This window comes from Oncorhynchus masou, chromosome 5, assembly GCF_036934945.1.
Source record: "Oncorhynchus masou masou isolate Uvic2021 chromosome 5, UVic_Omas_1.1, whole genome shotgun sequence".
In the NCBI taxonomy this organism is placed as follows: domain Eukaryota; kingdom Metazoa; phylum Chordata; class Actinopteri; order Salmoniformes; family Salmonidae; genus Oncorhynchus; species Oncorhynchus masou.
This window is the reverse complement of record NC_088216.1, coordinates 70,972,901-70,987,786: the sequence shown is the minus strand read 5'-3', so window position 1 is coordinate 70,987,786 and position 14,886 is coordinate 70,972,901. Positions and strand designations below refer to the sequence as shown.

The 14,886-nt window shown below is 44.2% G+C and overlaps 1 protein-coding gene across 3 annotated transcripts in view; it reads right to left on the bottom strand.

The window, feature by feature from the left end:
* The window catches only part of arhgap46a (Rho GTPase activating protein 46a), a 48,791-nt gene that overhangs the window by 25,101 nt on the left and 8,804 nt on the right, over nt 1-14,886 (bottom strand). The window lies entirely within an intron of this gene.

The following is a 14,886-nucleotide window of genomic DNA, read 5'->3' as shown; positions in this document are numbered from 1 at the left end:
AACACTAGCAGCTAACTCAGCAGAACACAGAGGTTCGGGTGGGGATTGGGAGACACTGGCCCACATACACACAGACAGGGTACAGGGGAATGTGTCATTAAGGGGGTAACCTGTCAGATTGAATCAAAATGTGTTCCTGACTTAACTGAAAAGTGATACAGTTCTACAAGCTCATTCTGATATTCGATGATGAGTGTGATGATGTTATGATCTAGTTATCTGATGCAGAGCAGAGCAGCTTTAACTGTGCCAATGAATCCACGAGGGACCACAGCCAGCCGGAGCCTGTGTCCTTCTACTGGGCTGAGAACCAGGCTGGGGGCTGGTGAGGAGTGAGGTAGAAGGTAGACAGAGGGTCTCTTTCCCTTTCCCTCCAGTTTGGGACATGTCCAAGGTACCTGTGGTAGTGAGGGAGCTCAGGGTGTCCAACACGGCCCACAGTGCCTAACGCATGCCCACATTTGTTCCTTGTGATCCTACCAAATAAGTCCCCTGCACCCCCAGCCTCAAAATAGCCTCAGAAGGGCAAAGTGCCAGCCAAGTTGACAAGACCGTCTTTGCATTGGGCATAAAGCTCAGTGGAAACTGGAAACAATCTATGTGTTTGCCTGTTCTTCAGCCACATTCAGGTGAAAATACAAGGGGACAGAGGCCCTCTACACCATCCCTGCCTGTGTGCTGTCACTGTGTGTGTCTCTACTGTCTGCTGGGAAACCACCTGGCTCCCACTCTGAACAAGCACACATTATTCACTGTCACAGAATATGGCTATAATAGGACCAACCTCTTCAAGAAAGAGAGACAAATACATCTGTATCTAATCTGTAAATTAGCCCTGTTTTCTTCTGAGTATCTGCAGTGAAAGTATTTAAGTGTCCACATACATCACTATGTGAGTGCGAGAGTAAGTGAGTGAGTCAGAGAGAGAGAGCGAGGGAGAAAGAGAGACAGAAAGAAAGAGAGTGTGAGAGAGAGTGTTTGTGTCATGATGGATTGGCATGATGTGAGGGGGCAACGTTTACAACGTTTACTGGTATCGTCCTGGACCTACTAAGCAGTCAATATTCCACACACCCCACACACAATTGGCCCAATATCGTCCGGGTTAGGGGAGGGTTTGGCCGGCCGGGATTTCCTTGTCCCATTGCGCTCTAGCGACTCCTTGTGGTGGGCCGGGTGCCTGTAAGCTGACTGGTCGCCAGCTGGACAGTGTTTCCTCCGACACATTGGTGCGGCTGTCTTCCGGGTTAAGTGAGCAGTGTGTCAAGAAGGAGTGCGGCTTGGCAGGGTCGTGTTTCGGAGGACGCATGGCTCTCCATCTTCCCCTCTCCCGAGTCCGTAGGGGAGTTGCAGCGATGGGACAAGACTAACTACCAATTGGATATCATGAATTTGGGGAGTAAAAAAGATAAAAGTACAAAAATAAATAAATGTTACTACTGATGCTCTGTGGCTAAATTATGCTCCTGTGGTTGGATATTATAATATTATTTTGAAACGTTATATATTTTTGTATTTTATTTTTGCCTCTTGGGACCCCTATGGGTTTAGGCCCTGGCTCACACAATAGACCAGCCACAATTATTTATTATGCAGTTGATTATTTTTTTAATTATTAATTCATTTATGAATTTACATTTTTTATTTTAGCCTTCCCTGGTGGTCTAGTTTTGAGTATTCGGCGCTCTCACCGCCACGGCCCGGGGTTCGATTCCCGGTCAAGGAATATACATTTGGGGCAGCAGGTAGCCTAGTAGTTAGAGCCAGTAACCTAAAGGTTGCTAGATCGAATCCCAGGGCTGACAAAGTAAAAATCTGTCGTTCTGCCCCTGAACAAGGCAGTTAACCCACTGTTCCTAGGCCGTCATTGTAAATAAGAATTTGTTCTTAACTAACTGCCTAGTTTAAATAAAGGTTAAATAAATAAAATAAATTAATAATCCTCCCCCATCTGACGATTAGCATTGAGAGAGGGATCCTGAATCCTCCAGTGGTTGGTGGCTACAGTAAGAAAAGTATATATACATACAGTGCCTTGCGAAAGTATTCGGCCCCCTTGAACTTTGCGACCTTTTGCCACATTTCAGGCTTCAAACATAAAGATATAAAATTGTATTTTTTTGTGAAGAATCAACAACAAGTGGGACACAATCATGAAGTGGAACGACATTTATTGGATATTTCAAACTTTTTTAACAAATCAAAAACTGAAAAATTGGGCGTGCAAAATTATTCAGCCCCCTTAAGTTAATACTTTGTAGCGCCACCTTTTGCTGCGATTACAGCTGTAAGTCGCTTGGGGTATGTCTCTCAGTTTTGCACATCGAGAGACTGAAATTTTTCTCCATTCCTCCTTGCAAAACAGCTCGAGCTCAGTGAGGTTGGATGGAGAGCATTTGTGAACAGCAGTTTTCAGTTCTTTCCACAGATTCTCGATTGGATTCAGGTCTGGACTTTGACTTGGCCATTCTAACACCTGGATATGTTTATTTTTTAACCATTCCATTGTAGATTTTGCTTTATGTTTTAGATCATTGTCTTGTTGGAAGACAAATCTCCGTCCCAGTCTCAGGTCTTTTGCAGACTCCATCAGATTTTCTTCCAGAATGGTCCTGTATTTGGCACCATCCATCTTCCCATCAATTTTAACCATCTTCCCTGTCCCTGCTGAAGAAAAGCAGGCCCAAACCTGCTGATGCTGCCACCACCATGTTTGACAGTGGGGATGGTGTGTTCAGGGTGATGAGCTGTGTTGCTTTTACGCCAAACATAACGTTTTGCATTGTTGCCAAAAAGTTCAATTTTGGTTTCATCTGACCAGAGCACCTTCTTCCACATGTTTGGTGTGTATCCCAGGTGGCTTGTGGCAAACTTTAAACAACACTTTTTATGGATATCTTTAAGAAATGTCTTTCTTCTTGCCACTCTTCCATAAAGGCCAGATTTGTGCAATACACGACTGATTGTTGTCCTATGGACAGAGTCTCCCACCTCAGCTGTAGATCTCTGCAGTTCATCCAGAGTGATCATGGGCCTCTTGGCTGCATCTCTGATCAGTCTTCTCCTTGTATGAGCTGAAAGTTTAGAGGGACGGCCAGGTCTTGGTCATTCCGGCGCAGTTGAGTTATTCCGGCGCCGACAGAGATGGCCGCCTCGCTTCGCGTTCCTAGGAAACTATGCAGTTTTTTGTTTTTTTACGTGTTATTTCTTACATTAGTACCTCAGGTCATCTTAGGTTTCATTACATACAGTCGAGAAGAACTACTGTATATAAGATCATCGTCAACTCACCATCAGTATGACCAAGAATATGTTTTTCGCGACGCGGATCCTGTGTTCTGCCTTACAAACAAGACAACGGAATGGATCGCATGCAGCGATCCAAAAACGACTCCGAAAAAGAGGGAAACGTGGCGGTCTTCTGGTCAGACTTCGGAGACGGGCACATCGTGCCCCACTTCCTAGCATTCTTCTTGCCAATGTCCAGTCTCTTGACAACAAGGTTGATGAAATCCGAGCAAGGGTAGCATTCCAGAGGGACATCAGAGACTGTAACGTTCTGTGCTTCACGGAAACATGGCTCACTGGAGAGACGCTATCCGAAGCGGTGCGACAGAAACAAACACCTTTCTGGTAAGAAGAGGGGTGGGGGTGTATGCCTTATGGCTAACGAGGCATGGTGCGATGAAAGAAACATACAGGAACTCAAATCCTTCTGTTCACCTGATTTAGAATTCCTCACAATCAAATGTAGACCGCATTATCTACCAAGAGAATTCTCTTCGATTATAATCACAGCCGTATATACCCCCCCCCCCCCCCAAGCAGACACATCGATGGCTCTGAACGAACTTTATTTAACTCTTTGCAAACTGGAAACCATTTATCCGGAGGCTGCATTCATTGTTGTTGGGGATTTTAACAAGGCTAATCTGAAAACAAGACTCCCTAAATTTTATCAGCATATCGATTGCGCAACCAGGGGCGGAAAAACCTTGGATCACTGTTACTCTAACTTCCGCGACGCATATAAGGCCCTGCCCCGCCCCCCTTTTGGAAAAGCTGACCACGACTCCATTTTGCTGATACCTGCCTACAGACAAAAGCTAAAAAAAGAAGCTCCCACGAGGTCTGTCCAACGCTGGTCTGACCAAGCTGACTCCACACTCCAAGACTGCTTCCATCACGTGGACTGGGACATGTTTCGTATTGCGTCAGATAACAACATTGACGAATACGCTGATTCGGTGTGCGAGTTCATTAGAACGTGCGTTGAAGATGTCGTTCCCATAGCAACGATTAAAACATTCCCTAACCAGAAACCTTGGATTGATGGCAGCATTCGCGTGAAACTGAAAGCGCGAACCACTGCTTTCAATCAGGGCAAGGTGTCTGGTAACATGACTGAATACAAACAATACAGCTATTCCCTCCGTAAGGCTATCAAACAAGCTAAGCGTCAGTACAGAGACAAAGTAGAATCCCAATTCAACGGCTCAGACACAAGATGCATGTGGCAGGGTCTACAGTCAATCACGGACTACAGGGAGAAATCCAGCCCAGTCACGGACCAGGATGTCTTGCTCCCAGGCAGACTAAATAACCTTTTTGCCAGCTTTGAGGACAATACAGTGCCACTGACACTGCCTGCAACGGACAAATGCGGTCTCTCCTTCACTGCAGCCGAGGTGAGTAAAACATTTAAACGTGTTAACCCTCGCAAGGCTGCAGGCCCAGACGGCATCCCCAGCCGCGCCCTCAGAGCATGCGCAGACCAGCTGGCTGGTGTGTTTACGGACATATTCAATCAATCCCTATACCAGTCTGCTGTTCCCACATGCTTCAAGAGGGACACCATTGTTCCTGTTCCCAAGAAAGCTAAGGTAACTGAGCTAAACGACTACCGCCCCGTAGCACTCACTTCCGTCATCATGAAGTGCTTTGAGAGACTAGTCAAGGACCATATCACCTCCACCCTACCTGACACCCTAGACCCACTCCAATTTGCTTACCGCTCAAATAGGTCCACAGACGATGCAATCTCAACCACACTGCACACTGTTCTAACCCATCTGGACAAGAGGAATACCTATGTGAGAATGCTGTTCATCGACTCGGCATTCAACACCATAGTACCCTCCAAGCTCGTCATCAAGCTCGAGACCCTGGGTCTCGACACCGCCCTGTGCAACTGGGTACTGGACTTCCTGACGGGCCGCCCCCGCCCCCGTAACAACATCTCCTCCCCGCTGATCCTCAACACTGGGGCCCCACAAGGGTGCGTTCTGAGCCCTCTCCTGTACTCCCTGTTCACCCACGACTGCGTGGCCACGCACGCCTCCAACTCAATCATCAAGTTTGCGGACGACGACACAACAGTGGTAGGCTTGATTACCAACAACGATGAGACGGCCTACAGGGAGGAGGTGAGGGCCCTCGGAGTGTGGTGTCAGGAAAATAACCTCACACTCAACGTCAACAAAACTAAGGAGATGATTGTGGACTTCAGGAAACAGCAGAGGGAACACCCTATCCACATCGATGGAACAGTAGTGGAGAGAGTAGCAAGTTTTAAGTTCCTCGGCATACACATCACAGACAAACTGAATTGGTCCACTCACACAGACAGCATCGTGAAGAAGGCGCAGCAGCGCCTCTTCAACCTCAGGAGGCTGAAGAAATTTGGCTTGTCACCAAAAGCACTCACAAACTTCTACAGATGCACAATCGAGAGCATCCTGGCGGGCTGTATCACCGCCTGGTACGGCAACTGCTCCGCCCTCAACCGTAAGGCTCTCCAGAGGGTAGTGAGGTCTGCACAACGCATCACCGGGGGCAAACTACCTGCCCTCCAGGACACCTACACCACCCGATGTTACAGGAAGGCCATAAAGATCATCAAGGACATCAACCACCCGAGCCACTGCCTGTTCACCCCACTATCATCCAGAAGGCGAGGTCAGTACAGGTGCATCAAAGCTGGGACCGAGAGACTGAAAAACAGCTTCTATCTCAAGGCCATCAGACTGTTAAACAGCCACCACTAACATTGAGTGGCTGCTGCCAACACACTGACACAACTCCAGCCCCTTTAATTGAAATTGATGGGAATTGGGAATTGGGGATTGGGAATTGGGAATTGGGAATTGATGGGAAATGATGTAAATATATCACTAGCCACTTTAAACAATGCTACCTTATATAATGTTACTTACCCTACATTATTCATCTCATATGCATACGTATATACTGTACTCTATATCATCAACTGCATCCTTATGTAATACATGTATCACTAGCCACTTTAACTATGCCACTTTGTTTACATACTCATCTCATATGTATATACTGTACTCGATACCATCTACTGTATCTTGCCTATGCTGCTCTGTACCATCACTCATTCATATATCCTTATGTACATATTCTTTATCCCCTTACACTGTGTATAAGACAGTAGTTTAGGAATTGTTAGTTAGATTACTTGTTGGTTATTACTGCATTGTCGGAACTAGAAGCACAAGCATTTCGCTACACTCGCATTAACATCTGCTAACCATGTGTATGTGACAAATAAAATTTGATTTGATTTGATTTTGATTTGATTTGCAGTGGTCTGATACTCCTTCCATTTCAATATTATCGCTTGCACAGTGCTCATTGGGATGTTTAAAGCTTGGGAAATATTTTTGTATCCAAATCCGGCTTTAAACTTCTTCACAACAGTATCTCGGACCTGCCTGGTGTGTTCCTTGTTCTTCATGATGCTCTCTGCGCTTTTAATGGACCTCTGAGACTATCACAGTGCAGGTGCATTTATACGGAGACTTGATTACACACAGGTGGATTGTATTTATCATCATTTGTGATTTAGGTCAACATTGGATCATTCAGAGATCCTCACTGAACTTCTGGAGAGAGTTTGCTGCACTGAAAGTAAAGGGGCTGAATAATGCGTGCAGCCCAATTTTTCAGTTTTTGATTTGTTAAAAAAGTTTGAAATATCCAATAAATGTCGTTCCACTTCATGATTGTGTCCCACTTGTTGTTGATTCTTCACAAAAAAATACAATTTTATATCTTTATGTTTGAAGCCTGAAATGTGGCAAAAGGTCGCAAAGTTCAAGGGGGCCGAATACTTTCGCAAGGCACTGTATACTTTTCTTACTGCAGCCAAGAAGTAAAGCCCTTATGCAACCATTGTACCCCATGCTGCTCCCAGGGCCAAATGAATGCAGGAGCTTACTGGGGATAAAGCCCCTGGACGGACCAATAGGCAGCAAACAATTCATAAAAATAAAGGAAATATGTACAGTATATATGTTATTTATTTATTTGTATAAACTGTATATAGCAGCATGGATCAGCATGGAGTACAATGGTTGCATAAGGGCCTTACTTCCTGGGAAATAAACAGTTGTTCGGATACAAAGTGGAACCAGTGTCTCCAGTGTCTCGCAGTCTGCATAACCACAGGTAAAGTTAAACACTACTCGAAATGTTTTATAACAATCTAAAATTAAAACATTACACATGCTCGTGTGACACCTGATTTTCTTCAGGATAACGTATTCTAAATTGAAGCAGGCATGATGTATTGGGAGAGTGCTATGGTTATACTCATGAGAGAGGCACTTAACCCCACTGACAGTAAAAATCAGAACGGACAATATTGTATGTGAAGCCTAGACACAATGCATCTACTATGCCAGAGGTAAGACAGTGCTTAAGAGAAAATGGTAAAATATATGTTCTCATAATGCTGGTGTTTTGCTCTTAATATTCTCTAGATCTGATAACACATTCCCTCTTCTCCATGGAAGGTACACTGGCCCTTTGTCCCCCATCTGGGTCAAGGAGACGTCTGTACCACATGGTTATTCTCTAGGATGACTAAAAATAAGTCAAATAGAAAAACACCTCTCTAAACAGAGAACAAGTGGCAGAGCAGAGCGCTGCACCGAATCCAAAAGACCAACATACACATGCAGACTCTGCGTCAGAGGTCTCATTCTGAATAATAACTTTATCTATCACCCACAATTGACAGTTTGGTCCCAAAATAACTTGAATATGTTAAATGCCGTTTTCCCAGAAGGCAGAACAGCTGCATTCTGCTCATGGTATCTCCTACATTGTTTTAAAACAACCCAAATGTAAATGGCAATTTTCCCAGACGTGCAAAACATAGGAGTGGACATTGCATTGTCTAAAAATAGGGCAACACACTGGCAACACACAACCCACTGTCATTGTTATGTTTTGGCTTTTAATCTAACTCAAATTCCAGTCCTGCTTAAATTGATTCCTTCAGAGAGAAACTATTGTGAAGAAACGGTTTTCTTCCAAGTACCTCAGTCAGTGAACTGAGCAGACAGGAGCCTATACACAATGGGTTCTGTACAGGCTAACAGGAGCCTATACACAATGGGTTCTGTACAGGCTAACAGGAGCCTATACACAATGGGTTCTGTACAGGCTAACAGGAGCCTATACACAATGGGTTCTGTACAGGCTAACAGGAGCCTATACACAATGGGTTCTGTACAGGCTAACAGGAGCCTATACACAATGGGTTCTGTACAGGCTAACAGGAGCCTATACACAATGGGTTCTGTACAGGCTAACAGGAGCCTATACACAATGGGTTCTGTACAGGCTAACAGGAGCCTATACACAATGGGTTCTGTACAGGCTAACAGGAGCCTATACACAATGGGTTCTGTACAGGCTAACAGGAGCCTATACACAATGGGTTCTGTACAGGCTAACAGGAGCCTATACACAATGGGTTCTGTACAGGCTAACAGGAGCCTATACACAATGGGTTCTGTACAGGCTAACAGGAGCCTATACACAATGGGTTCTGTACAGGCTAACAGGAGCCTATACACAATGGGTTCTGTACAGGCAACAGGAGCCTATACACAATGGGTTCTGTACAGGCTAACAGGAGCCTATACACAATGGGTTCTGTACAGGCTAACAGGAGCCTATACACAATGGGTTCTGTACAGGCTAACAGGAGCCATACAAGTTGACAAGTAAAAGGCAAATAAGTCTGCTAACGGCTGAAGTGGAACTTATCGTTCCAATACTAGTGTGGCATGTCTGATTCACCGATAGTGCTGCATCAAGTCAACAGAAATCGAAACCAATGGGGCATAACTAGCGCTGGCACAATTATCGTACAAGCGTGTAATAGTCGGTTAAGGATGAAGACAGTTATGAAAATTAAATAACCGTCATAACCGTTCAAAAAAAGAATAATACTTATTATTACTATTCATGTTTTTGTGGAATGAACAACTGACTGAAATCGGAACGGCCGGGAATTTGTGTGGTTGAGCCCGTTTCTGGCGTAATTTAATTTAATTTATTTAACTAGGCAAGTCGGTTAAGAACAAATTCTTATTTTACAATGACGGCCTACCCCAATCAAACCCAAACCTGGACGACGCTGGGACAATTATGCGCCACTTTATGGGACTCCCAATCACGGCCGGTTGTGATACAGCCTGGAATCGAACCAGGGTCTGTAGTGACACCTCTAGCAGTGCCTTAAACCGCTGCGCCACTCGGTAACGTGAACTCTTCAACAACCTATGAAACGTTGTTGCTCCTTGCTGAAACAAGCAAGGTGTTGTAGCCTCGGCAACACTCCCCGCAATGCAGCAGCAGCACACATGGAAATAGAATGACTAGAACAGACTTGAAACCTCTAACCCTGTAAATTTGACTGGTAAACTCAGAGGGCTTGCAGTTGCGTCACAAAACACCTAGCAAACGTACCAGGCCCCATGTTGGAAGACCAAATTCAGTCTGTTGGAATGCCTCCAATTGTCGATGTATTATTAGCTAGCTTGCTATAGAAACTTAGTGTGCAGGCTAACTCAGATGAGCTGCTAACGTAATGTCCACTAGTTAGCTAGCTATACAGTATGTAAAGTTAACTAAGTGAATTAAATATCACCAGCTTAAAAACTTAATATTTGCTAGTTAGCTAGCGATCTTGATGTATTTACCAATGCAACTCTAAATGCATTTGTAGCTAGGTTCACTACATGACCAATGGTATGTGGACACCTGCTCATTGAACATCTTTGTTCAAAATCACAAGCATTAATATGGAGTTGGTCCCCCCTTTGCTGCTATAACAGCCTCCACTCTTCTGGGAAGGATTTCTGCTAGATGTTGGAACACTGCTGCTGGTACTTGATTCCATTCAGCCACAAGAGCATTAGTGAGGTCGTGCACTGATGTTGGGCGATTAGGCCTGGCTCGCTGTGGGTGTTCCAATACATCCCAAGGTGTTTGATGGGATTGAGGTCAGGGCTCTGTGCAGGCCAGTCAATTTCTTCCACACCAATCGACAAACCATTTCTGTATGGACCTTGTTTTGTGCACAGGGGCATTGTCATGCTGAAACAGGAAAGGTCCTTCCCCAAACTGCGGCCACAAAGTTGAAATCAAAGAATCGTCTAAAATGTCATTGTACACTGTAGCGTTTAGGGGCCAAGCCCAAATCATGTAAAACAGCCTCAGACCATTATTCCTCCTACAGCCATTACAGTTGGCTCTATGCATTAGGGGAGGTATTTTTCTCCTGGCATCATCTGCCAAACAGATTCGTCCGTTGAACTGCCAGATGGTGAAGCGTGATTCATCACTTCAGTGAGAGCGTTTCCACTGCTTCCCAGAGTCCAAGCGAGCTTTACATCACTCTAGCCGACTTTTGTCATTGTGCATGGTGTTCTTAGGCTTGTATAAGGCTGCTTGGCCATGGAAACCTAATTCATGAAGCTCCCGATGAACATTTATTGTGCTGACGTTGCTTCACACTACACACTTCAGCACTTGGCTGTCCCGCTCTGTGAGCTTGTGTGGCCTACCACTTCGTGGCTAAGTTGTTGTTGCTCCTAGATGTTTCCACTTCACAATAATGGCACTTACATTAGACAGGGGCAGCTCTAGCAGGGCAGAAATATGATGAACTGACTTGTTGGAAAGGTGGCATCTTATGACAGTCCCACGTTGAAAGTCACTGAGCTCTTCAGTAAGGCCATTCTACTGCTAATGTTTGTCTATGGAGATTGCTTGCTGTGCTCAATTTTATACACCTGCATACACCTGTAGTGTAGTGAAATGCTTATGTTCCTAGCTCCAACAGTGCATTAATATCTAACAATACACACAAATCTAAAAAGTTAAAGAATGGAATTAAGAAACATTAGGATGAACAATGTCAGAGTCCAGAGAATAAATATACAGTATATATAAATACAGTGTACATACAGTATCAGCTAAAAGTTTAGACGCATCTACTCATTCATTCAATTCTTTATTTTCACTATTTTCTACATTGGAGAATAATAGTGAAGAAGTCAAAGCTATGAAATGACACACATGGAATCATGTGGCAACCAAAAAAGTGTTTTATATTTGAGAGTCTTCAAAGTAGCCACCCTTGCCTTGACAGATTTGCACACTCTTGGCATTTTCTCAACCAGCTTCATGAGGTAGTCACCTGGAATGCATTTAAATTAACAGGTGTGCCTTGTTAAAAGTGAATTTGTGGAATTTCAGTTGTGTTGTGACAAGGTAGGGGTGGTATACAGAAGACAGCCTTATGTGGCAAAAGACCAAGTCCATATTATGGCAAGAACAGCTCAAAAAGAAATGAGAAACAACCGTCCATCATTACTTTAAGACATGAAGGTCAGTCCATACGGAACATTTCAAGAACTTTGAAAGTTTCTTCAAGTGCAGTCACAAAAACCATCAAGCGCTATGATGAAACTAGCTCTCATGATGACCTCCACAGGAATGGAAGACCCAGAGTTAACTTTGCTGCAGAGGATAAGTTCATTAGAGTTACTAGCCTCAGAAATTGCAGCCAAAATGTTTCACAGAGTTCAAGTAACAGACACATCTCAACATCAACTGTTCAGAGGAGACTGTGTGAAATCAGGCTTTCATGCTTAAATTGCTGCAAAGAAACCACTACAAAAGGACACCAATAAGAAGAGACTTGCTTGGGCCAAGAAACACAAGCAATGGACATTAGACAGGTGGAAATCTGTCCTTTGGTCTAATAAATCCAAATGTCTAATTTTCCGTTCCAACCACTGTGTCTTTGTGAGACGCAGAGTAGGTGAACGGATGATCTCCGCATGTGTGGTTCCTACCATGAAGCATGGAGGAGGTGTAACGGTTGTGGCGGTGCTTTGCTGGTGACACTGTCAGTGATTTTTTTATTTATTCAGGGCACACCTAACCAGCATGGCTACTACAGCATTCTGCAGCAATACGCCATCCCATCTGGTTTGCACTTAGTGGGACTATCATTTGTTTTCAACAGGACAATGACCCAACACACCTCCAGGCTGTGTATGGGCTATTTGACCATGAAGAAGAGCGACGGAGTGCTGCATCAGATGACCTGGCCTCCACAATCACCCAACCTCAACCCAATTGAGATGGTATGGGATGAGTGGGACTGCAGAGTGAAGGAAAAGCAGCCAACAAGTGCTGAGCATATGTGGAAACAGTTGGAAGAGCATTCCAGGTGAAGCTAGTTGAGAGAATGCCAAGAGTGTGCAAAGCTGACACAAGGCAACGGGTGGCTACTTTGAAGAGTTTAAAATGTAAAAAAAATATTTTGATTGGTTTAACACTGTTTTGGTTCCTACATGATTCCATATGTGTTATTTTATAGTTTTGATGTCTTCACTATTATTCTACAATGTAGAAAATATTAAAAATGACACTCTGCCACTCTGCCACTCATGGCACTCTGCCAGACCCCTGACTCAATCAGCTCCCATTCCCCCCTCCTTCACAGTAGAAGCCTCAAACAACGTTCTAAAGACTGTTGACATCTAGTGGAAGCCTTGGGAAGTGCAACATGACCCCATAGACACTGTAAATTCGATAGGCAATGACTTGAAAAACTACAAACCTCAGATTTCCCACTTCCTGGTTGGATATTTTCTCAGGTTTTTCACTGCCATATGAGTTCTGTTATACTCACAGACATCATTCAAACAGTTTTTTTGAAACTTCAGAGTGGTTTCTATCCAAATCTACTAATAATATTCATATATTAGCAACTGGGCCTGAGTAGCAGGCAGTTTACTCTGGGCACCTTATTCATCCAAGCTACTCAATACTGCCCCCCAGTCCCAAAGAAGTTAATGTTTACCGCCCTTGTAAACCAACCTCTAACCTCGACGAACAACAGGCTATACTGAGAGAGACTCTGTACCCAGTCTCCTGAGGACATGCCCAGGCTGATGTTTCAAACAGGGGCTGCCTTTCAATTAGCTAACCTAGCTTACCGTCTGCCAGCAACAGCCACAAGTGCCACAAGTCCTCCTGAGCGTATTTACACACCTGCTATTTAAAAATAACAATCTCAGAAATTCTAAGTTAAAATCATCTCTGCCCACCTTACAAAACAGGTTGCAGGGATCCAGGGGAAAAGTGTCCGAGGCCAGAATCAGACAATATAAAGACCTCACTGTTATATTAAGCCATCCAGCCCAGCTATGCTGGCAGTGGCATGTAGCTCAATATAATAGGAGCAATAATCTAGCAGAGGCCGCTTTCTGTTTGATTATGTATTAAGTTCAAAGTGTATACAACATAGCTGCCAGGCAACGTGCTTATCCAAATATTGTAAAACATTGTAATGCACTGTAAAGACATGGAATGAGTGTGCTCTGCAGTAGCTCCATTAGCAGTGTGTAATTCAGACTGTACCATGACCCCTGTAGTGTACACTGTGTGATAGAGAGAGGGGGCCCCCAGAACACAAACCATATCAATTTCTCTGCATTGAACGCAAGGGAGCTAACAGCTTAAGTAAACAAAGATTATGTATGTAATGTATATATATTAGTCACATGTAGACTACTGGTTATGAATTACATTTAGAGTGATGTTTGATGAATGTTCTAACACCTAGCTAAACTCTGTTTCTGAGTTAGGAATAGGATACAGAGTATTTGGGCCACCATACTGGACAGATACAGGCAGGAACCTACATCCAGGCTTGAGAGAACAATTGAAGGGAGAGGGGAGAGTGCACCTGTTTCAGATGACAAGAAACAGCTTTGCACCTGTCACACACATTCTTTGCTTCTATTGTTTGTCTCCTCGAATTCCAACCATTCCACAAGTGTCAGGGGTCACATAAACCCACGGCACAATTGGAGTGCGCGTGTGTATTGTATTTTTAACACCTGAGAGCACCACTGAATCTCCAATCAATTATAGATGGCTACACAACAATTGGCAGGGCAAAACAATAAATGGCAGGATTAAAACATGATGCTTGGCTACCGTTTTCTGTAGACCGAACAGCAATGTGCTTAAAGTCAGACCCTGAAGGCTGCATACTGTCCTCTTTAAAATGTGTTCTAAGTAATTTGGTAGTGTGTGAGGGTGAATGAAGTAGGTATGAGATCTGTCCCTAGCCTTGGGCCATAGGGTTTCCCCATGTAAGACTGGGAAATGAGCTTGTGTGTTTGTGACATTGATGGAGTGGTGAAATCCTTTTACATTTTAGCCATTTAGCAGATGCTCTTATCCAGAGTGACTTACAGCTAGTGCATTCATCTTAAGATACCTAGGCGGGACAACCATATATCTCAGTCATAGTAAGTAACTAGGAGGCATTTGGGCTAATGTCTCTGGGCTATGGATGGATGGGCTGTTGTTGTGGTGGTATACAGTTGGTGTGCTGGAATAGTTATTGAAAGAAGGTTCTGGTGTCTTTCTTTGTTCCCCCTACCTGAAGTAGCCTACATCAGCCTGACAGGACTATTGCTGATATCTGTTCCAACTAATTGTCAACGCCTTCCCCTCCCTGAAGGGGCTCAA